This window comes from Nycticebus coucang, chromosome 9, assembly GCF_027406575.1.
Source record: "Nycticebus coucang isolate mNycCou1 chromosome 9, mNycCou1.pri, whole genome shotgun sequence".
Taxonomy (NCBI): Eukaryota; Metazoa; Chordata; class Mammalia; order Primates; family Lorisidae; genus Nycticebus; species Nycticebus coucang.
Window position 1 is genome coordinate 118,681,697 of NC_069788.1, and position 22,939 is coordinate 118,704,635.

General features: G+C 47.0%; 1 protein-coding gene across 2 annotated transcripts in view; it reads left to right on the forward strand.

The window, feature by feature from the left end:
* The first annotated feature begins 10,157 nt into the window (after nt 1–10,157).
* Nucleotides 10,158–22,939, forward strand: part of TMEM229B (transmembrane protein 229B) — a 49,373-nt gene continuing 36,591 nt past the window's right edge. Inside the window, exon 1 of one of the 2 annotated variants that reach the window (XM_053601706.1) lies at nt 10,158–10,295. The gene's annotated coding sequence lies outside the window, so the exon portion shown is untranslated. Of the gene's footprint in view, nt 10,296–10,345; nt 10,634–22,939 lie in introns of those variants that run through there. The other variant, XM_053601705.1, reaches the window with a different exon arrangement.

The following is a 22,939-nucleotide window of genomic DNA, read 5'->3' on the forward strand; positions in this document are numbered from 1 at the left end:
GATTACAGGTATGAGCCACTGCCAAAAGACAGGAATTTTAAATTTCCCTAAAGTTGGAAGACACATTATTTTTTCTTTCTTTTCTTTTCTTTTATTTCTTTTTGATACCAACCCTCACTCTATCACCCTGGGTAGAATGCTGTGGCCTCATCATAGTTCACAGCAACTTCAAACTCCTGGGTTTAAGAGATCCTCCTGCCTCAGCCCCCCAAGGAGCTGGGACTGCAGGCTTCTGCCACAATACTGTCTACTTTTTTTTTTCCCCCTATTTTTATTAGAGACTGGGTCTCACTCTTGCTCAGGCTGGTCTCAAACTCCTGAGCTCGGGCAATCCACCTGCCTCCATCTCCCAGAGTGCTAGGATTACAGGCGTGAGCCACCACATCCCGCCAAAGTTACATTATCTTGAGACTTCTGTGAAAGAACACCTGAACATATGGATAGGCCAAGTGCAGCAGCTCATGACTAGAGGTGGAGATGGGTGGATTACCTGAATTCAGGAGTTGGAGACCAGCCTGAGCAAAATCAAGACCCCATCTCTAAAACTAGTAGGGAGTTGTGGTGGGCACCTGTAGTCCCAACTATTCAGGAGACTGAGGAGAAACAATCACTTGAGCCTGAGTTTGAGGTTGCCGTGAGCTATGGCACAACAGCACTCTACCCAGGGTGATAAAGTGAGACTCTATCTCAAAAAAAAAAAGAAAAGAAAAGAAAAGAAACATGGGGCGGCGCCTGTGGCTCAGTCAGTAAGGCGCCGGCCCCATATACTGAGGGTGGCGGGTTCAAACCCGGCCCCGGCCAAACTGCAACCAAAAAATAGCTGGGCGTTGTGGCAGGTCCCAGCTACTGTAGTAGCTGTAGCCCTCCCCCCTGTAGTCCCAGCTACTCGGGAGGCTGAGGCAAGAGAATCGCTTAAGCCCAGGAGTTGGAGGTTGCTGTGAGCTGTGTGAGGCCACGGCACTCTACCGAGGGCCATAAAGTGAAACTCTGTCTCTACAAAAAAAAAAAAGAAAAGAAACATATGGATGGTAAACCTTCTGATAAAACTACAGTGAACTCAATCATTTCCTTGGGGCCTAATGTCTCTTCTCCTTCCTTGACATTTTATAAACATTCAAGGACATCCTTAATAACTTTTTGCATTTGCTTTATCTATCACAATTCACCCATTCCTGAGCATAGATCATAGCTATGTGACATTTATAAAAGTCTGCCTTTATAATTTAATTTATGGACTTACCTAAATGTAAATTATGGATTTGGGATGATAATGATATATCACCCAGCACTATACAGGTCCCAACTCGAGAAGTGATATTTATTATTCAGCAATCTATGTTTCCTGTCCCAGTACTTTTCAGAGCCTCCTAATGCTTTCTTTCTTTCTTTTTTTTTCTTTAAGACAGATTCCCACTCCCTCACCCTTGGTAGAGTGCAGTGGCATCATAGCCCCCAGCAACCCCAAACTCCTTGGTTCAACAAGGTCCTCTTCCCGCAGTCTCCTGAGTAGCTGGGTCTACAGGCGCCTGCCACAACTCCTGGTTAGTTTTTCTACTTTTAGTAGAGACGGGGTCTTACTCTTCCTCAGGCTGGTCTTGAACTCCTGAGTTCAAGCAATCCACCTGTCTTGGCCTCCTATAGTGCTGTGATTATAGGTGTGAGCCACCACACCAGTCCCTCCTAATGTTTTTTCTTTTTGTTGGAGTCTCACTTTGTCACCCTGGGTAGAGTGCTGTGCTGTCATAGCTTACAGCAACCTCAAACTCTTGGGCTCAAGTGGTTTTCTTTTCTCAGCCTCTCAAATAGCTGGGACTACAGGCACGCACCACAACACCTGGCTATTTTTTAGAGACAGGGTCTTGCTCTGGCTCAGGCTGGTCTTGAACCTGTGAGCTCAAGCAGTCCACCTGCCTCGGCCTCCCAGAGTGCTGCGATTACAGGCGTGACCTACCACACCAGCCTCTCTGAATGCTTTCTTGGGGCCAACCTTTCCTCCCTTCACTTTCTCTCACAGCATAGAACCCCATAGGGAGCAGCAATGAGATACCACAACACATCCATTGGAATGGCCCAAATCTGGAACCCTGACAGCACCAAATGCTAATTAGAATGTGAAGCAACAGGAACTCTCATCCATTATTGGTGGAAATGCAAAATTAGTACGTCCGTTTGGAGAACAGTTAGAGACCTCTTATGAAACAAAACATACCCCATACAATCCAGAAATCACGCTCCTTTGTATTTACTCAAAGGAGTTGAAATCTCATGCCTATCAAAAAACCTATACACAGTTTATAGTAGCTGTATTTTTAAATGCCATAACTTGGAAGCAATCAAGATGTCCTTCAGTGGGTGAATGGATAAACTGTGGTACATCTAGACAACAGAATATTATTCAATGCCGGGGCAGTGCCTGTGGCTCAAAGGAGTAGGGTTCTGGCCCCATATGCCAGAGGTAGCGGGTTCAAACCCAGCCCTGGCCAAAAACTGAAACAAACAAACAAAAAAGAATATTATTCAATGCCAAAAGAAATGAGCTATCACTCTATGAAATGGCATGGAAGAAACTTAAATGCATATTGCTAGATGAGAGAAGGCAATTTGAAAAGGCTATGAACTATATGACATTCTGAAAAAGGCAAAAGTATAAAGACAGTGAAATGATCAGTGCTACTGATCAGTAGTTGCCAGGGGTTACTCGGGAAGAAGAGATGAATGTGCAGGACTAAGAGGATTTTTATGGCAATGAAAATATTTACATACCATATGATACTATAGTGGCAGATACATGTCATTATACATTCATCTAAATCCTTAAAATGTATAACACTAAAAGTGAACCCTATTGTAAACTATGGAAATTTGGTGATAATGATGTGTCCCTATAGGTTCATCAGTTGTAAGAAATGTCCCACTCTGGTGGGGGATGTTGATAATGGGGAAGGCCAGGCAGTTGTAGGGGCAGGGACTATAAAGGAAATCTCTCTGTACCTTTTGCTCAATTTTGCTGTAAACCTAAAATTACAGTTTGGGAGGATCAATTGAGGCAAGGAGCACAAGGCCAGATGGGTAACATAGTGAGAAGTTTTTTTTTTTTTTTTGAGACAGAGTCTCACTTGTCACCTTTAGTAGAGTGTCATGGCTTCACAGCTCACAGCAACCTCAAACTCTTGGGCTTAAGCAATTCTCTTGCCTCAGCCTCCCAAGTAGCTGGGACTACAGATGCCCACCATGACTCCCAGCTATTTTTAGAGATGGGGTTCTTGATCTGGCTCAGACTGGTCCTGAATCTGTGAACTCAGGCAAGCTACCCACCTCAGCCTTCCAAGTGCTGGGATTACAGGCGTGAGCCACTGCGCCTGGCCTCTAGACATTTTTTTTAAAAAATTAGCTGGGGTTGGTCACACTCCTTAGCCTCACCAGTAGTCCCAGCTATTGGGGAGTCTGAGGTAGGAGGACCACCTGAGCACAAGAGTTTGAGCCTGCAGTGAGCTATGGTCACACCCCTGCACTCTAGTCTCGGCAGCAGACCAATACCTTATCTCTAAAAAGAAGAAAATAGAAGTTTCTTTTTAAAAAAGAATCTGATGGGAATGGAATTAGGTATAATGTCTCTTCGCTGCTTTTTTCACGGACATTGCTGTCTGGGAACTACTTAGTGCCCTTTCTCTCCCCTTTGGTAACAGCCCCTTGATTTCCTTTGCTGCTCACTTCTTCTGATGCTAGTAGGACTTATACAGGGCGTCTTGCTAGACCCTTCCCTAGACAAGAGGGAAAGTGGATACATGAATCAGTTTAGGCAAAGTTGACTCTTTATACTTGAGCAGGAGTGTTAAAAAGATTAGAGTCTAGTTGTTCTGGTAGCAGAACCCTGAGGACACTCTTAATTGTGCCCCATTACCTAGACTCCCAAAGGTGGGCCACTCCTAGTCTTTTCAGGCTTGTTTTGCCAGCATTCTCTTCAAATTTGTGAGCCACATGATCGTATCCTTCTAATAATTATTTTTAGCAAGATAGCAAAAGTCAGTTTCTGTTGCTTATAGTCAAAGCGTTCTAAATAATACACGTTCATACTCCTTAGCCTCTTCATGCTCCTTTCCTTTCTGTTTCAAAAAGAAGCAGTTGCAAATAGACTCCCTCTATTTTCAAATGCCAGTATGTACCTTGACCTCCTCTCCCTGACGCCGTACACACACCCCTCTCCCCCAGTTCTCTCTCATCCAGCTCGTTTTCTTGTAATGCTGATCCAAATAATTCCATATTCAAGATTGCCTTTGACTTTGCTGCTCCTTCTGCTTCTGCCTCCCCTCCCTTTCTTATCACAGCATCTGAGACAGACTATGTGATTTTCCCTTGATCTCTAATTCCCACTGTCTGCTCCCTCTCAGACCCTTTCTGATCTGGCTACAGGCCAGTCCCTCCACTGAAATCACCCTCGTGAGCCACATCTCTCCTGACTTGTGGTCAGAGGGCAGCCCCTAGGGAACCAATCTTCTCTAACAAGCATAAAGAAATCTTTCTGATTCCTTTAGAAAGTCATCAGGAAAAGTCCTTATGGTGGACAAGAGCAGCCCTTTTATGGATGGTTTCCTTTGGAAGAAGGGCAGGAAAGTTCTTGCCTTTCTAAGTCTAAGAACCTAACATGTTCAAAGCATGTTAGAGACTACAAAGATACTTACAAGATTCTTCTTTTCCCTGCCTGGTGGTGGAAGAGAGGTGTGATGAGAACTACCATTAACTGCGTACTTCTGGCAAAGACTTGACATGACTGTGGAGTTGCTGCTGTTCATTACCTCTGTAATTTTTGTCTGGCACTATGCTGAGCTCCTTCCATGCATCATGTTACTTATTTTCACAACAGCCCTAGGAGTGGGTATTATTGCCATGACAAGCAATGACGATGTGGAGTTTGAACTCAAACCCAGGTCTGCCTGAGCAAAATCTATGCCTGGCCCCTTCCACCATACTGCTCTATGAATGCTTTGAAGCCAAACCAGGGGCTGGCATCCTTTGATGTGTGTTCATTCAGTGGAGCTTGGTTTGTCCCAGGGTCCCCAACCTTCAACTGTACTTGAATCACTGGGATCAAAATTACTGTGCTGACCTGTACCCAGGGTCATCCTCCCCACACCTTCCCATAACTTTGCATGCAGCTTTCAACATTCTTTTTTTTTGTTGTGGTGGGTTTTTTTTTTTTTTTGTAGAGATAGAGTCTCACTTTATGGCCCTCGGTAGAGTGCCGTGGCCTCACACAGCTCACAGCAACCTCCAACTCCTGGGCTTAAGCGATTCTCTTGCCTCAGCCTCCCGAGTAGCTGGGACTACAGGCACCCGCCACAACGCCCGGCTATTTTTTGGTTGCAGTTTGGCCGGGGCCGGGTTTGAACCCGCCACCCTCAGTATATGGGGCCGGCGCCTTACTGACTGAGCCACAGGCGCCACCCGGTGGGTTTTTTTTTTAAGAGACAGAGTCTCGCTTTGTTGCCTTTGGTAGACTGCTGTGGCGTCTCAGCTCACAGCAACCTCCAGCTCTTGGGCTTAGGCGATTCTCTTCCCTCAGCCTCCGGAGTAGCTGGGATTACAGGCGCATGCCACAACGTCCAGCTATTTTTTTTTGGTGGGGGGGGGTGTAGTCGTCATTGTTGTTTGGCAGGCCTAGGCTGGATTCGAACCCGTCAGCTCTGGTGTATGTGGCTGGTGCCTTAGCCACTTGAGCTACAGGTGCTGAGCCAGGTTTCAACATTCTTTGGGTGAAAAGTGGGGGGTTTTGGGTGGTGCCTGTGGCTCATTGAGTAGGGTGCTCAAAAAAAAAAAGTGGGAGGTTCTACACATTGCTACAGATGATGTATTGCTTGAGGCCAGGAGTTTGAGACCAGCGATGGCAACAGAAGGAGACCCCCATCTCTACCCAAAAAATAGTTGGGTGGGCGGTACCTGTGGCTCAGTGAGTAGGGCGCCGGCCCCATATACCGAGGGTGGCGGGTTCAAACCTGGCCCCTGCCAAACTGCAACAAAAAATAACCGGGCATTGTGGTGGGCGCCTGTAGTCCCACCTACTCAGGAGGCTGAGGCAAGAGGATTGCTTAAGGTTGCTGTGAGCTGTGACGCCATGGCACTCTACCGAGGGCGACAGAGTGAGACTCTGTCTCAAAAAAAAAAAAAATAGTTGGGCATTGGGTATGGCAGCACAAGCCTGTAGTCCTTGCTATTCTGGAGGGTGAGTAGAAGGATCACTTTTGAGCCCAGGAGTTTAAGGCTGCAGTGAGCTATGACTGTACCACTGCACTTCAGTCTGGGCTACAGAGCAAGACCGTCTCTCTCTTTCTCCAACACCCCCCCCCCAAAAAAAAAAAAAAAAGCATTTTTGCAGCAGACTGTTCTTCCCTATATACACCTGATCTTACCTGAAATCTTCTTGGTGCAAATAGAAAGGACCTTGGGTGAGATACTGGAAGACCTGAGTTTGAACTGCATTTTGCCTTTACTAGCAAACCATAATGTCCTTGAACAAGCCATAAAACCTGTCTGAGCCTTAATTTCTTCACTTATAAAATGATGATAAAAACAGCTACCCTCTCCAAACACAGAAAATATGTCAATTGGAAAGCACTAGATACATTTTTGTTAGGAAGAAATGATCCCTAATGTAAGGAATGAAGACAATACAGGTCATGGTGTTAAGTCCATGGGAAAGTTAGATGCAGTAGAGATTGGATGACAGCAAGTCTTGCACTTTATTTCCCAACTCTTCCTTTTTTTTTTTGATTCTGTAACCAGAATATTGGCTTCTATACAGGATGAAAATACCAGTATTATATATGAAAACATTTTCTTTGACCTCAAAGTTTTTTTTGCCTCTGATTTTTTTTTTTTTTTTTGAGACAGACTCTAACTTTGTCACCCTCAGTAGAGTGTCGTGGCATCACAGCTCACAGAAACCTCAAACTCTTGGGCTCAAATGATTCTCTTGCCTCAGCTTCCCAAGCAGCTGGGACTACAGGTGCCCACCCCACAACGTGTGGCTATTTTTAGAGACAGGGTCTCTCTCTGGCTCCACCCACCTTGGCCTCCCAGAATGCTAGGATTACAGGCGTGAGCCACTGTGCCTGGCCTGCCTCTGATTTTAAAGGAAATTCAGGCTGGGCGCAATGGCTCATATCTGTAATCCTAGCACTCTGGGAGGCCGAGGTGGCTGGATTACTTGAGCTCAGGAGTTCGAGATCAGCCTGAACAAGAGTGAGACTCTGTCTCTACTAAAAATAGAAAAACTGAGGCAAGAAGAACTTTTGAGCCCAAGAGTTTGAGGTTGCTGTGATCTATGATGCCATGAAACTTTATGCTGGGTGACAGAGTGAGACTCTATCTTGGAAAAAAAAAAAAGAAAGAAATTCAAACATTTTTGTGGGCCCCTAATAATGTTGCTGGTGCTAGGCACTGCACCTACAGTGCCTAAATGGATAAGTTGCTGGGCATTCAGATTTTTTTTGGCTGGGGCTGGGTTTGAACCCACCACCTCTGGCAGATGGGGCTGGCACCCTACCCCTTTGAGCCACAGGCACCACCCTGGGTATTCACATCTTCTGAAGCTTTTCCTGCCTATCGTGCTTTCTTCTGCACAATGCTGCCTCCCAGAGCCTAGGAGAGAGCCCAGCCAGCTGCCAGCCTCAAATAGAGAACTGGAGTGGGAGTACTATGCCTCCCGCAGCAAGGAGGTGCGGGGATGTTCCTCTTTGTCGGGTGGACCTTGCTGTCAGACTAACTGAAGCCACTTCTCACCCAGGTGTCCCTGAGAGAGAGAGCTGTCTCCTGCCTTTCTGACCATGTGGGACAGCCCACATGCCTGCTTGTAGCCCTGCGCCTTTCTCTCTTCTCCCTGCCTAACTTCCTTCCTGATCCCCCCCCACCACCACCACAGAAAATGGTTTCCTGTTATCAAATGCCTACAGAGTGCTGAGGACTTTATATGCATTATGTCACTGGGTCATTGAAGTATACATACAGGGTAAGTGACATTTCCATTTCACAGAAAAGGAAACAAACTCAGAGATGTCAAGAGCTCCTGCCACTGACACCACATGGCTGTGTGTTTCCTATACTAGTTTATGGAACTCAACATCACTCTCTTTGCTCTGATCAGAAACCCAGGGCTTTCCTTCTGAAGAATGGCTTGGCCAGCCCAAGAACAGAGTATGTGTAGTGATGGGCTTAGAATGCCTTGTCCACATTGGCCCATTGCCAACTTTAGGAAGTACCTTTGTTTGACTTTGAATATCCTGACCAGGAACAGGTTGATGAAAGGTCTAGGGCCCATCAGACAATTAGAATCACTAGGTGCAAAATCAAATTAAGATTAGGTTCAGGCCAGGCATGATGGCTGGCCTATAATCCCAGCACTGTGGGAGGCTGAGGCAGGAAGAATTGCTCAAGTCCAGGAATTCATGGCTAGCCTAGGCAACATATTGAGACCTCTATCACTACAAAAAAATTTTTTCTTGTATTACCTAGGCATGGTGGTACGCACCTGTAAGTCCTAGCCACTCAGGAGGTTGAGGTGGGAAGATTGCTGAAGGCCAAGAGTTCAAGGTTGCAGTGAATTATGATCAGGCCATGTCACTTCACTCTAACGTGGACAACAGAGCTGGACCTTGTCTTTCAAAAAAAAAGATTAAATTCAGATAGGAAAACAGCCTAGCAGCCTAGCTTCTCACCCAAAATGGAGCTAGACCAGCTGGAATGGATGAACCTCAGGATCCTTTTCTTTCCTTTTTTTTCCCCCAGACAGAGTCACTCTCTCCCTGGGTTGAGTGCAGTCAACTACAATGCTCAGGTAATTTTTTTTTTCTTTCTTTTTTTTTTTTTTTTTTAGTAGAGACAGGGTCTTGCTCTTGCTCAGGCTGGTCTTGAACTCCTGAGCTCCAGGGATCCTCTGGCCTTGGCCTCCTAGAGTGCTAGGATTACAGATGGGAGCCACCCAGAGCCTGGCTGGATCCTTTTCTTAGAAGTCTTTGTGTTGCCTTGAACCCTATAACTGTGGCATGTTATAAAAAGAGCTAGGGCAGCAAAGTCTCATATCTCTTCTCCTCCAACCCTATCTCCCAGGTTGAGAAGTAGCCATCAGTCCCTTTTTCAGATCAGGCCTGGGCACACATAGTGTTTGTGTGAGAATTACAAGAGGGTGTGAGGATGGGGTTGGATTTCATTCCACTCCCTGTTCAGCCTTTCTGCAGGACCCAGGACTAGTCAGCGGGATCAGTATCAAGAAAGGACTCTTAATCCCAATTTCTCACAGTACATATTCTGGAATCTCCTATACAGGCTTGGATAGGAGTGTCTGTAATCTGGGCTACTCAGGAAACGGAGGCGGGTGGAGCACTTGAGCCCAGGGGTTCCAGACTAGGCTGGGTAACATAACGGAGACTCCTGGTCACAGGGGTCCTCAAACTTTTTAAACAGGGGGCCAGTTCACTGTCCCTCAGACCGTTGGAGGGCCGGACTATAGTTAAAAAAAAAAAAAAAAAACTATGGACAAATTACTATGCACACTGCACATATCTTATTTTGAAGTAAAAAAAAAAAAAAACGGGAACAAATACAATCACACAGCCACATGTGACCCGCGGGCCTAGTTTGAGGATCCCTGCCAGGCTTTCCAGATAACATTCGTCATTTCCCACTTTCTAATAAAAGAATCTAGATTGACCTCAGAAAGAACATACACCCCTTAACATACTCCCTGAACAAAATTATGGGCTTTGGAGGTTCAGGCCTTGCCTTAGGCAAATTCCTTAAATTCCATAAGCTCAGTTTCTCCATCTTGGAAATGGGGATAATAAAAAAGAACCTTGCATGGCCGTTTCAACGAAGGGACCACATGGAACACAGCGCTGGCACATAGTCTGCCAACCGTGGGGACCGCGGGCCTCAGGTAGCCCAGGCCTGCATGATAGTCACAGTGGATGCTGTGCACGCGGTCCGCACAACTCCCACAAGCCGGCAGGTAGGGAGCCCGGGTTAGCCCTCTCCTCCCCGGCCCCACAGATACCTCAGATGTAGGCAGGGTGGCGGGGGCAGGAGGACCTAGGAGCCTGGCACCGCAGTCACCTGAGCCGTGGCCGGGGCAGGGAGCGCGCCTCTAGGTGCCGGAGGAGGGGCGGTCTCCCGGCAGCCGGAGGCGACCGGGCTCTTGGTGGCAGCAGGCCCGGCGGGCTAGCGGGCGAGCTAGGAGTTAAGCTGGGCTGGGGGTAGAACGCCTGTCAGACCCGAGCATGTGCAGTGTGCGCGCATCCGTACTATGGGTGAGTGCCGCAGCCGCCGCCGCCGCCGGGGGCTCCAATCCGCCCCGGCAGCTACGGCTGCAACCCCCCGGCCCCCGTGCCGCCGCGGCCACACAATGCGGGACTAGGCGCGGCGCAGGAGGGCCGCGGCGTGGGGGAGGCACGGCCGGCAACTCGGCGCGGGGGAGCCCGAGCGCCAGGCGTGGGGGCGGGGAGCAGGCAGCGCAGAAGAGCGCCCCGAGTTTCTGTGCGGGAGGAGGAGCGGGAGCCAGCCTCGGAGACTGCCCTCCTGGCGGCACCTGCGCCCGGCAAGCGGCCGGCCCTGCTCTGCCCCTGCCCGCAGTCCCTGCCCGGCACGGGTAGGTGCGCGCGATGCCAGCAGAGAGGCCTTTCCGCCGCCCAGAGAGGTGGCCGCGCGGGGCGGGCAGCGCCAAGCGCGGGGAGCGCGGGCGATGGGGGCGGTGGTGGGGAAGACCGGGCGACCGGGCTGGGGGCGCTTCGCTATCCTACTTCCTCTTTGCTTTCGGTTTCGTGGCGGCTGTCCGGTTTTGAGAGCTAGCAGCAAATTAGGTGGTGCGCCCGGCTTGGATTCCCTGCGGGGGATGGGCGCGCAGGGGGGCGTGTTGGGGAAGGGGTGCGGATTGGCAACTTTCCCCGCCCGAAACAAAAGGGTGTCGAGGAGCGGCGAGGGCAAGGGGCAACTGGGGACCTCGGGCAGTGGAAGGTTGACAATCCCCCACCCTTCCTCCGAGAGGAAAGCACCGGTGAGGCCGCCTCGGAGGACAGAGGGAGGCGCCACGCGGGGTGGAAGGGTAGCCAGAGCTTGAGAGTGGGAACTACGGACCCTTCTGAGGCTGAGGACTTCCAAGAAGGGGAGGGAGCCCTGCCTAGATGACCCTGCTGCCTTCTCCCCAGGGTGTCTGGAAAAACTGGGTGATGGTGGACTGTACACCTAGGCGTCCTTCCCTCCCCAGGTCCTAGCCCAGACCCCCTGGCTGCCGGCTCTTCGCCTGCCTTCCCGGTCTCTGGTGGGAGATGCTGAGCTGGGATGGGCAGTGTTACAGCCCTATTTCTGGCAAGGGCAGGGAGACATTGGCCTCTTTCCCGGGTGTCTTCCTTTCCTTCTTTCTATGCCCAGTCAGAAACGGACCCCTTTCCCTTCCTTCCCTTTACTATGTCTCCTTTCTTTCTCCAGGGTTTCCTTGGGGGTACATTTGAATGCCTCAGGCACAGAGGTTGAGGTGTCAGGTTGTTCTGATGCTGCTTCAAAGCTCTCCTCTGAGAATAGGACCCCAGGGTGCTGCCTGCCAGCCTAATCTTGGGGACTGCTCTCCCTCACCGGCCCTCACTCTAGTAACAAAAGAGTTGTTTCTCAACCGTGAGATCAGGGTCATGGGGAGACCTAGGTTTCTCTCTTTGCTGTGCCAGGAATAAGGGTCAAGGGGAGGGCCAAACCTTTCCTGGGGGGTAGTATAGTGACTTTTTCTCTAGAAAACACACTAGAGGATTCCCAGGGAACAAGTGCCTCTGGCTCTGGGCTGGCTTGCATGTGACCACCAGCTCTCCTCCTGTGGCCAGGGAGGGGATGGGGGGGAAGCTCAGGTTTTCCCGGCTGGTTGGAAGGCAGAGCTACCTTTCCTTGCCTGTAGAGCCAGAAGGCACTGGAGGGCTCTGGACTAGTGGGTGACCCTCTTGCCTGTTTCTGTAAGTGAGCTAATAGTACAAGTGGTTCAGCCAGGGTGGGCCAGGACACTTGCTTTAGAGATGTGGAAGGGCTCTGAGATGAAGCTGCCCTCCCCAAGGCTTTGTATGTGGAGACAGACATGGGCAACTGAGGAGACAGCCAGGGGTTGGTAGGTGACAAGCTGATTTATTTAGTTTTGACTTATGGCCACTGGGGCACTCCTTTGGTATAGGAGTGAGGTAGGTTCTAGAACCAGTAAGGGGCATTAGGAGAAAATGAAGTCCCCTGAGTTATAGATCTGTGGCCCTGGAACTTGTGGCTAATGTCAGGTGCAGGTGCTAGATCAGAGAGCGCGTCCAGCCCCATTTCTATGGACTTTCCCCCTCTAACAGGGCAGGATTGACTATCACTCAATCTCCCATTGGGTTTATTGCAAGTTGTTCTCTAAGCTGATATATGTGCAGGCCTGACCTTTCCACCTCCAGTGGTGAGAGAAAGGGCTTTTCCATGGCATGTTCCTCAAATGTGCTGACCTGAGATGGGAAAGGAAAATGAAACTCCCTTGACTCTTTCTTTTCAAGTGATGAGACATGAATTTTTACTTTCATAAAGTGATTGAAGAGCCTCTAGTCCTTGAAGAAAAGATGTTAAGTGAGTTAGTGAGTATTATACTGTTTTTATTTCAGTTATATGAGATTTATATATTGTTTTTAAAGGGAAAGGTGTCATTTTTCAGGAAGGGGCTAAATTACAGCTTTGTGATAGGGAAAGCTCATGTTGGTTATAAAAGTATAGTTTTTATGAGAAAAGCTCTTACTATAGCATTTAGGCAGCAAGGGTTTTTTTCATTCTGCCTCTGCTCTCTGAAACACCTTAGGGCTCTTTCCTGGTGAGAGATTTTTCCTGATAGACAATGTCCAGCTAGGATATTGGTGGCAGTCACCCTCCAAGCTCTGAGGAGGGTCTCCAATTATTTTGGGGACTCTTATGTCATAAGGAGAGACCTGGGTAAGGGCAGTAAAGTGAAACAACTTGGTCTTATCAGCAGCCATATCAGATCTGGCTGTCCTTGAGGGGAGGGAAGGAATATAACCCTCCTGGCTGTTTTCAAATTTGTATTCCTTTACTTTCCCGCTCCCACCCATTCCCTCCCCCAACTTATAGACAAGGTGGTTTGGATTTATTTGTTTTTTTTTTTTTTTTTTAGTTGCAAAAAAATTCCTTTTAAGGTGAGGATAATTTCTGACTTGGCAAACGTTCAGCTTCCTTTGTGGCAACACCTGGCCAAAGGAGGGAATATCCAAAGGGGTTCTGATGTTCTGAACAGGAAAAAATTCAGCCTTGCTGGCCAGATCTGCTTATTCCACCACTACTTCTCAGAAATCAGAGGCTTTATATTTGAGAAGTAAAGTGTAAGCCGATTTCAGAGGAAGGGGGTAGGACAAGGCACTCTGGGTTATAGTTTACCTTTAGGAAAACTGAGTCACACTGAGCATACAGGCTGTGGAGTGTGTGAATGCATATGTTGCAGAAGTTTTTCTTTCCTGGGATTCAAGAGTGTTTAGAAGCAAGTACCCAAGTAAATCCAGCAGTTGTATTTTTCCATTAGAAGATGAAGATGCACTCAAAGTTTAGGTCCTGGTGTGTTTGGTTCAAGATGTATGTTTGCCTCAGACTTTGAGCTGTGGGGTGCTCCATGCTGCCGTGATTCAAGGAAAAGTAAGTGGTTTTTACCCCTGGCAAATACATCCATAGATGGAACTGAGGCTGAGTAAGTAATCCATCATATTCCCAAGATGAAAGCAAGGGCCCACTCTCTTCCCGGTTCTCACCCATCAGGCTGCAGGTACTGACTCCAGTTCTCCTCCCCAATAAGGCTGTACTTAAAGTTTATTTTAACATCAATTCCCCTATGCAGGGTTGATGTCACAGCACAATATTGGTCCCCTGCTCCTTCAAAACATAGTTCTGAAAGGTAACTTTCCTTCCTCTCTGATGTTGGTGCTGCTACCTTTGGGGTGAGTCCCAAGCCAGTCTGGCAATTTAAGAAATAACCAAAGTCATCACCACTTCCCATTTCTGAGCATTCACCTCCTCATTATCCTTTACTGGCTCCCCAGTGGGAGTTTGATATCCTTTCAAGGTTCTTAATGCCCAAAGTGGCTGATGTTATAGAAGGAACAGCATCCTTGAAATTGGGTGAACAGTCTATGTGGACAGGAGTTGGGTCCTCAGATTGCTCCTTTCTGCTGTTGCATTCCCCAGAGGCACGGCAGTTTAAAAAAATTAAAACTTCACCTGTCAACTAATGTAGGGAGAGCTAATAGGGGATGTGAGGGGAGAGAGCACTTTCTATCAATCCTTTGCTCTGCAGAAGTCCCTCATTCAGAATTTACTGGATTATCCACTTCTGACTGCTTTTGTGGTTTTGGAAGTGAATGACGAATGCCTTCTAGCTGGTTCATTCATTCATTGTTTCCTTTCAGTTATTAAGAGACACCCCTGTCACATGAGCTTCTGGAATGGTCCATTTCCATCAGAAAGGTCACTCACCCTGAGTTTTAGTAAGGCTTTGACACCACCTCCTCAGTGCTAAGAATGCCAGCCAAGAAGGAGATTGAAGGGCCACAAAGAGGGGATTCTTTTCTGGACTTTTGAGGGGTTATTCATGCTTCCAGATAAAACATGCTTCTGGGGCGCCATGGTTTCAGTTCTCGCACAGTCAGTGGAGGGACAGGCCCTGGTGCACCTTGATGACAATAACTGCAGTTCTTTGGAGCACTGGCGAGGACCTGTTTTTCGCCCACCTCCCTTTTCACAGCTGTCCTTGGCCAAACTCCATTTTGGTTCCCTAGTCCTTAAGAGGATCTCTTTCCCTCTTGTTCCCAATCAAAAAGTCCTTTTCAAAGTCAGGAATAAAGCAGCCATGGCTTTGGTCTTACATCTACCTTCTTTTTTTGTTTTTTGACACAGAGTCTTACTTTGTCACCCTTGGTGGAGTACCATGGCATCATAGCTCACAACAACCTCGTACACTTGGGCTCAAGTGATCCTCTTGTCTCAGTTTCCCTGGTAGCTGGGACTATAGGTGCTTACCATAACACCTGGCTATTTTTTAGAAATGGTGTCTTGCTCTTGCTCAGGCTGTTCTCCAACTCCTGAGCTCAAGTGATCCACAAGCCTCAGCCTCCCAGAGTGGAAAGATCACAGGTATGCCCTACTGTTTCCAACCTACATCTACCTTCTTAAAACAAATGTGGACAAGAAGTATCCTTACCACTGGACAACACAAGCAGCGGTTTTGGATTTGTGTCTTGTCTTGTTTTTTTGCTTGCCACAAGTAATGAAGTGACCTTCTGATTCTGACCTATAGATGCCTTAAAGCTTTCATATAGCCTGCACAATTTCAAGCACGTGTGGTGCTTATTAAATCACCAGCTGCGGTACTTGGATGTGATCAGATACCCAGATTTCTAGGTCATTGGGCAATGATGTTGTTTGTGTGGAAGCTGATGGTTGGCAAAGGCTTTAGAGATCAGGAAATCTGGGATCCCTCCCTTATTCACTCACTTGTGTGACCTTGGACAGCCCTTTCCAGCCTTCTGAAACTTAATTCTGCAAATGGATCTTCAGCTGGCTTTAGTGGTCATAGACATAACAATGACAGCCACCATTTATTGAACAGTTATAATATGTCAATCATTGGGCTAAGCATTTTACATATGTTCTCATTTTCTCACAGTAATGAGATAGCTATTAATTATCCTCATTTTATAGTTAGAAAAACAGAGGCTGTGCAGATTGTACATATCATGCAGCTAGTGAGTGTCCAAACTGATATTTAAACTGAGATGTGTGTGATTCTATTGTGCTATATAGCCTTGGATCAGGGATGGAACAAATGGTGGGGAGAAGGTAAAAATGGAAGTAGAAGTAGTGTTAGTTAACATAGAAGAAGGAGAGTTGAGCTGACTGGTGGCATATACCTGTAGTCCCAACTACAGGGAAGGCTGGTGCAGGAAGGTCACTTGAGCCCAGGAACTTGAGGCCAGCCTGAGCAATATAACAAGACCCTGTCTCTAAAAAAATAAAAATGAAAATTTAAAGACAGTTAGTGTGGATTAAACACAACTAGTTAAAAGGAGATGGAAGATAGAAGTACTGATACTTATTTGCAAAATAGCATCTCAGTGAATGTTTGGGGGAGAGAGAGGTCTATACCCAGCAGTGGGGTAGAAGACCAGATGGCCTTTCTTTCTTTCTTTTTTTTTTTTTTTTTTTGAGACAGAGCCTCAAGCTGTCGCCCTGGGTAGAATACCGTGGCATTACCGCTTACAGCAACCTCCAACTCCTGGGCTTAAGTGATTCTCTTCCCTCAGCCTCCCAAGTAGCTGGGACCACAGGCGCCTGCTACAGTGCCCAGCTATTTTTTGCTTGTAGTTGTCACTGTTGTTTGGCAGGCCTGGGCTGGATTCGAACCCGCCAGCTCTGGTGTATGTGGCTGGCGCCTTAGCCTCTTGAGCTACAGGTGCCAAGCCCCCATTTCATTTTGATGGCAAAATTTTCCTCTTGCTTAACAGGCTCTTTGTGTAGTGTTTTTCTTTCTCTTACCTCACTGCTTCTAATCACAGCAGCTTATCTTTGCAGATTCTTGACTCCAGTCCTCATTCACCAGCCTAGTTTCTCGGCCTTTCCCTGCCTGTCATCATAATCCAGGTGGGGAGACTTGATTTTGGCTCTGCGGTCCTGGGTACACTCTGCAAAGTTTGCAGAGTATAGAAAGGATTAGACTCTCCTGTTCTTCCGAGAAAGTTTTTATGGCCACTGATTTTCTCCATTCAAAGGTGACCAGCTGCTAGTTCATTGAGATCCATTTTTGTTTTTTTCCAAGCTTGCTAACTCTCAGTCTCTTCTACCATTTTGGGAGGTTTGTAAAAGGTGGATGAGGCTTTAGATGGTGGCCTGGGGAGGAGAGCTGACTCCTCTTTGAGAGTTGGCAAGATGCTGTTTAATGGAGCAGTGTGCTAACAAGGGTCAGGAGCCTTGGGCTCAGTTTAGTCACTGTGGGCATGTGACATGAGTTCTTTGGACTTTAGGGTTTTTTTTTTTTTTTTACCTATAAAATAAGAATGTTGGATGAGATATTCTCTGACGCCTCCACTAGTGATAATGCTAGATGGCCCAGTAGATGGGGTGAGTCTGGATTTTCTCAGGGAATAATTCAGCTGGTCTGGAAGTCAGAGTTGGTAGAACAGAGGTGGCATTGAAGGAGAAAGAAGCCAAATCGGAAGTTAAGGGACAAAGTCAGAGCTGGAGGAGGTCTCTTCCTGTGAAGGGGCGATTGGGTCCAATCATTCCTTTGACTGTCTTAATGGGGCAGCTGAGAGGTGGTGTTATATGCCTATACTCCTCATTTCCTGCACGGGGAGGTGGGGAGTTCCCCTTGTGTCTTAAAACTTTAACTTCACCTCCCCCTTCATCCTCTGACCACCCCTGAGCAGAGAAGCCCCAAAGTGAAGTCAGCAGTAAAGTTGTGCATTGGGTGTGTCTCACCTTCTGCCCTCGGTTTGGCAGACCCCAGGGCTTGGTTCAGCCCAGGATTCTCCCTCCCAACCCCTGCTCTTGTGCTGTGCAGGTCTCCAGGACTTACAGACTTTGGTTGGTGCTCTTTGGATGACTCAGGCTTAGTGAGAACATGCCTCCTTTACCTGAAAGGGCAAGACCAAACTATAAACTGAGCCCAGGAACGCAGGGCTCACAGCTTCTTTGTTCATGGAATTGGACTATCTTGAGTTCCCTCTGAACAAAGCCATTTGTCTAAGGACATTTGGATTCTTTCATTCATTGGCACATGTTTTCATTTCATCATATTCAAGGATGAGGAACCCACCAAACCGATATTTTCTGTGTCTGCCTGTTTTTTCCCTTAGCTCCTTATTGCCCATTTGAGTTATTTTTAATGGTGGTTACTGTACCACTGGGGGGTATGCTATAGGGACAACATTTCATTTTAATAGCTGTTTCTAGTAAGCATAAAGAAACATGATTCAGGGTGGCGCCTGTGGCTCAAGGAGTAGGGCGCCAGTCCCATATGCCGGAGGTGGCGGGTTCAAACCCAGCCCCGGCCAAAAAAAAAAAAAAAAAAAAAGAAACATGATTCACTGGGATGTACTCATCAAGCAACTAATTTTGCCTCCCACTGTCCCTTTATGTTTATGCAATGGGATTAGCTCTTTCCTTGCCCTTGTATGAAAACAAACGCCCTATAACTTTTCTGGTCATTCATAGGCAGTGGAAGGTCATGTGGTCACCCTAAGTCACAAACATGTCTCAAGTACTTAGTACATTCATTCCTTTATCACTGGGCTGGGCAGGCAGGGAAATTCTCAGGAGTCAGCACGGTTGTCTGCTGGCCTCCAGTTTCCTGGGACTGTCGGATATTTTGTTTCCATTCTCTCTTCTGGACATATTCATGGGCTTCTCAGAGACCCCGCCTGCCCCCCTCAATTGCTGGGATGTCTCGCTTTCATTGTCCTGAAAACAAAAAAATTATCCTCTATTTTAGATCATTGCTCCTTCCTTAGCTTCTAAAATCCAGCAGTTTGCCTCCAGCCTCTTTTAGCTAAGATCCTTCAGGCTCTTCACGTAGCCCTCTTCACAAGACCTGTTCTGACCTTGTGCCAGCCCACTCTTGCAAAGTGGCCCACATTAATCTAAGGAAATAATCCTTTGGCACAGTGAATTTAGGAATGCAGACTGACCTCCAATTCAGCACTAAACTTGGGAATGCAGGCTGACACCCACCTCAGTAGTCTGTCTCCCTTGGACCCTTCATCAGCAGATGGCCAGCCTGTGTCTTGCCTTTCGGGTGTCACAGGTGGTGGTCAGTTGCCAGTCCACTCTGTCCTCCTAGTTGCAGGGCACAGATATCAAGTTTCCTGAAAGGTTCTGCTGAAGCCCCTTTCACCAGATTTTTGAGAGGGCAAGTGCTCTATTGCAGTAGAGTAAGATTATATAGCACACCAACAACAATCCCAAAATTCTTCCACAAAGATTTTCCTACAATCCCTGCCCATTCTGACCCATTATACCCTCAGCGTGGGGGAGAGGTCATTGCGCTCTTGAAAAAGTGCACTCTTGTCTGGTGTTAGACTTGGGAGCATAATACCTGTTGTATTTCAGCGCCTTAGTTAAGACTTTTTTTTTTTTTTTTTGCAGTTTTTGGCCAGGGCTGGGTTTGAACCTGCCACCTCCAGTATATGGAGCCAGTGCCCTACTCCTTTGAGCGACAGGTGCTGCCCTAGTTAAGACTTTTTGATTTAACATATCGTATGCATATCATCAAAACTATAACTGTCACCAGAGCCCATGATTTCATGGGTATTGTTGTTTGGTAAGGCTACAGTACATATTTAAATGAAAAATTGACTTAAATAAAAAGGTTGACGATGACAACTAACATTTGAGGACTTATGAGTATAATGCTACTGTTTTTAGTGCAATAAATTTGCTCTCTTCCACTTAGTCATCACGAGAGAGGTACTTTGTACACATATTATCTCTGTTTCACAAATGAGTAAACTGAGGCAGAGAGGTTAATCTGCTTGTGTAAAGTCACACAATTGGTGTCAGACTTGGGATTTGAATGGAAGGAATTTGATCTTAGAGTGTGTGCTTTTAAACCTTCACCCTCTCTTCTCACAAGGGTGGCAGGCAGCCATGCCAAATGACAGTGGTGTGAGCTACCTTAGGAGGTGACTGTAGGTTTTTCACTCTGTTCATGTTCTCCATGCATTGCCTTAACCTGCTTTTCCAAACTTATTTCTCCTTCTTCCATGCTCTTTACCAGAGCTTAATCCACCTGCATCCCTCTTACTGTCCCTCTGCCCGGAGGGCCTTCATTTGCCTTGATGCCCACCAAATCACAGTCCTTTAAAAAGTCAGATCCCATCTATTTGGCGTAATTGACCAAAACCACGTCTGCTGGGATTATTTAACTCTTTTTGTAATTTCATCACTAAGTTGTAAATATTATATATTTTTATGTAAGAAGCAGTAAATGGTGGTAGGCAAATACAGATCCTGGTCTCTCCATGCCACTATCTGCCTGTTGCTAATGTATACAAAACCCTTGAGTGCTCTGAACCTTGGTTTTGTCATCTTTAAATTGTGGGTATGAGGCCAGGCTTGGTGTCTCTGCCTCTAATCCTAGTACTCTGGGAGGCTGAGGCAGGAGGATTCCTTGAACTCAAGAGCTTGAGACCAGCATAAGCAAAAGAGAGACCCTGTCTCTACTAACAATAGAAAAACTAGCTGGTGTTGTGGTGGGTGCCAGCTACTCCAGAGGCTGACGCAGGAGGATTGCTCAAACCCAGGAGTATGAGATTGCTGATGCTACTGCACTCCATCCTAGGCAACAGAATGAGACTCTGCCTCAAAAGTAAATAAATAAATAAGTAAATAAATTGTGGGTGTGAATTAGATTCTTACAGTTTTTTTTTTTTTTTGAGACAGAGCCTCAAGCTGTTGCCCTGGGTAGAGTGCTGTGAATCATAGCTCACAGCAACCTCAAACTCCTGGGCTCAAGCGAGTCTCCTGTCTCCGCCTCCCAAGTAGCTGGGACTACAGGCGCCCGCCACAACACCCAGCTATTTTTTTGTTGCAGTTTGGCTGGGGCTGGGTTTGAACCTACCAACCTCAGTATATGGGGCCGGTGCCATAACCACTGGTGCCGATCCTAGGAAAGACTGGATCTTGTTTTCTTTGTTGTTTGTTTGTTTTTGTTTTTGAGACAGAGTCTCACTATGTTATCCTCGGTAGAGTGCTGTGGAGTCACAGCTCACAGCAACCTCAAACTCTTGGGCTTAAGTGATTCTCTTGCCTCAGCTTCACAAGTAGCTGGGACTACAGGTGCCCGCCACAATGACCGGCTATTTTTGTTGTTGTTGTTGCAGTTGTTGTCTTTTAGGTGGCCTGGGCCGGGTTCAAACCTGCCAGCCTCACTGTATGTGGCTGGTGCCATACCACTGTGCTACGGGTGCCAAGCCTGGATCTTGCTTTTGCTGAGGCTGGTCTTGAACTCCTAAGTTCAAGGGATCCATTCACCTCAGCCTCCCAGAGTGCTAGGATTCCAGGTGTGAGCCACTGCGCCCAACCTAGAAATACAGTCTTGCTATGCTATGCAGGCTGAAGTGCAATGTCTATCTTCAAAGGTATATTTGACCAAACATGTGATCATAGAGCAGTATAGCCTTGATCTCCTAGGCTCAATCAGTCTTCCTGCCTCATCCTTCCTATAGCTGGGACTGTAGGCACATGCCACTGTGCCTGGCTATGCCTTTCTTTAAGAAACCTAACATCAGCTTGGTGCCTGTAGCTCAGCTAGGGCACCAGCCACATACGCCAGAGCTGGCTGGTTCGAATCCAGCCCGGGCCTTCCAAACAACAATGACAACTACAACCAAAAAATGAAAAAAAGATAGAGAGAGACTAACATCATGCTGATCAGGTCTATAGTCTTCTTTTGTCTGCAATTCTGAAATCTGAACATCCTAACACTGAAAGCTTTTTTTTGAACTCAAGCGATGGCAAAACCTGATCTGGGCTAAGAGAAGATCATTGATGGTCTATTCACATCCCAGGGTTTGAATATTCATCAGTGTCACCACAGAAGTGTTAGCATGTTTGATTAAGAAGTGCTGCCCAGACCCCGTTGTGGGGATTATGTAATTTGTGATGTGTGATCTACATTAACCTTTATAAAAATCAAAAAATTCTGAATTGAAAGACCAGGCCCAGTGGCTCACTCCTATAATGCTAGCACTCTGAGAAGCCGAGGTGGGTGTATTGCTTGAGCTCAGGAGTTCGAGACCAGTTTGAGCAAGCAAGAAACTCTGTCTCTAAAAATAGCCAGGCATTGTGGTGGGCTCCTGTAGTCCCAGCTACTGAGGAGGCTGAGGCAAGAGGATCACTTGAGCCCAAGAGTTTGAGGTTGCTGTGAGCTATGATGCCACAACACTCAAACCCAGAACAACTGAGTGAGACTCCGTCTCAAAAATAAATAAAATAAATAAATAAATACTCAATTGCAAGAGTTTCAAATAACAGATTATAGTGCTGTTAGTGCTGGAGTGGGTTGAGTCTTTAGGCTTTTTACATCTCACAGAACCTCACATAGAGCCCACCACATTGGCTTCTCCCTAATCATGGCCCTGGTTCCAGTGTAGCTATGGCTCTGGTTTACCAATTTGATTTTTGTTGAATATCATCGATCTTGATTACTAAGGTTTTTGGCACTCCCTTAAATTTTGTGCCTGAGGCGAGTGCCTCTCCTGCTTCACCTAGTCCTGTTTGTGGCTCAATCCCTTCATGACTCCTAAACCAAGAAGGCATTTCCTCTTCCCACTGCCATGATTCTAGGATGAACTGGTACAGCCAGGGTAGGAGCACCTACTGGAGGGTTGCATTGCAGTTCAACTTGGGTGGGACCCTGTTACCCTTTGGCCAAGTTAACTCATACAAAGAGGCATATAGTCTCTGGAAGCATTTCCTGCATCTGGATGCTTCTTTGGAGCCCAAATGTACCTTGCTCCCCTTTCATCTGGGAAGTGATGCCGCTACTCATTTGAGAGTCAATTTGTGTAATTCCTATAACTGCTTTGACCAGATGTTTTAAAATTTAGAAGAAGTATAAATGCACATGGAAAAACATAAGAACAATACAAACACGCACAATGATGGAATCTAAAGTGTTCTATTGCATTTTGTTTCTTTGATACGGAAACTGGGAGAAACAATGATCGACTCAGAGTTACCAGTGTCGGTGCTGGAGCTCTAGGAAAGCCTTGCCTCTGGACCTTCCACCAGCCAGGAGGCTGGTCCCCTCCAATCTCCCTACCCTCAGATGTCCTCAGATTATGGGGCACATGAATCAGCTATCCCCTCTTTGTTTTTTCTTTTAGCCTTTGTCCCTGTTTAGCAG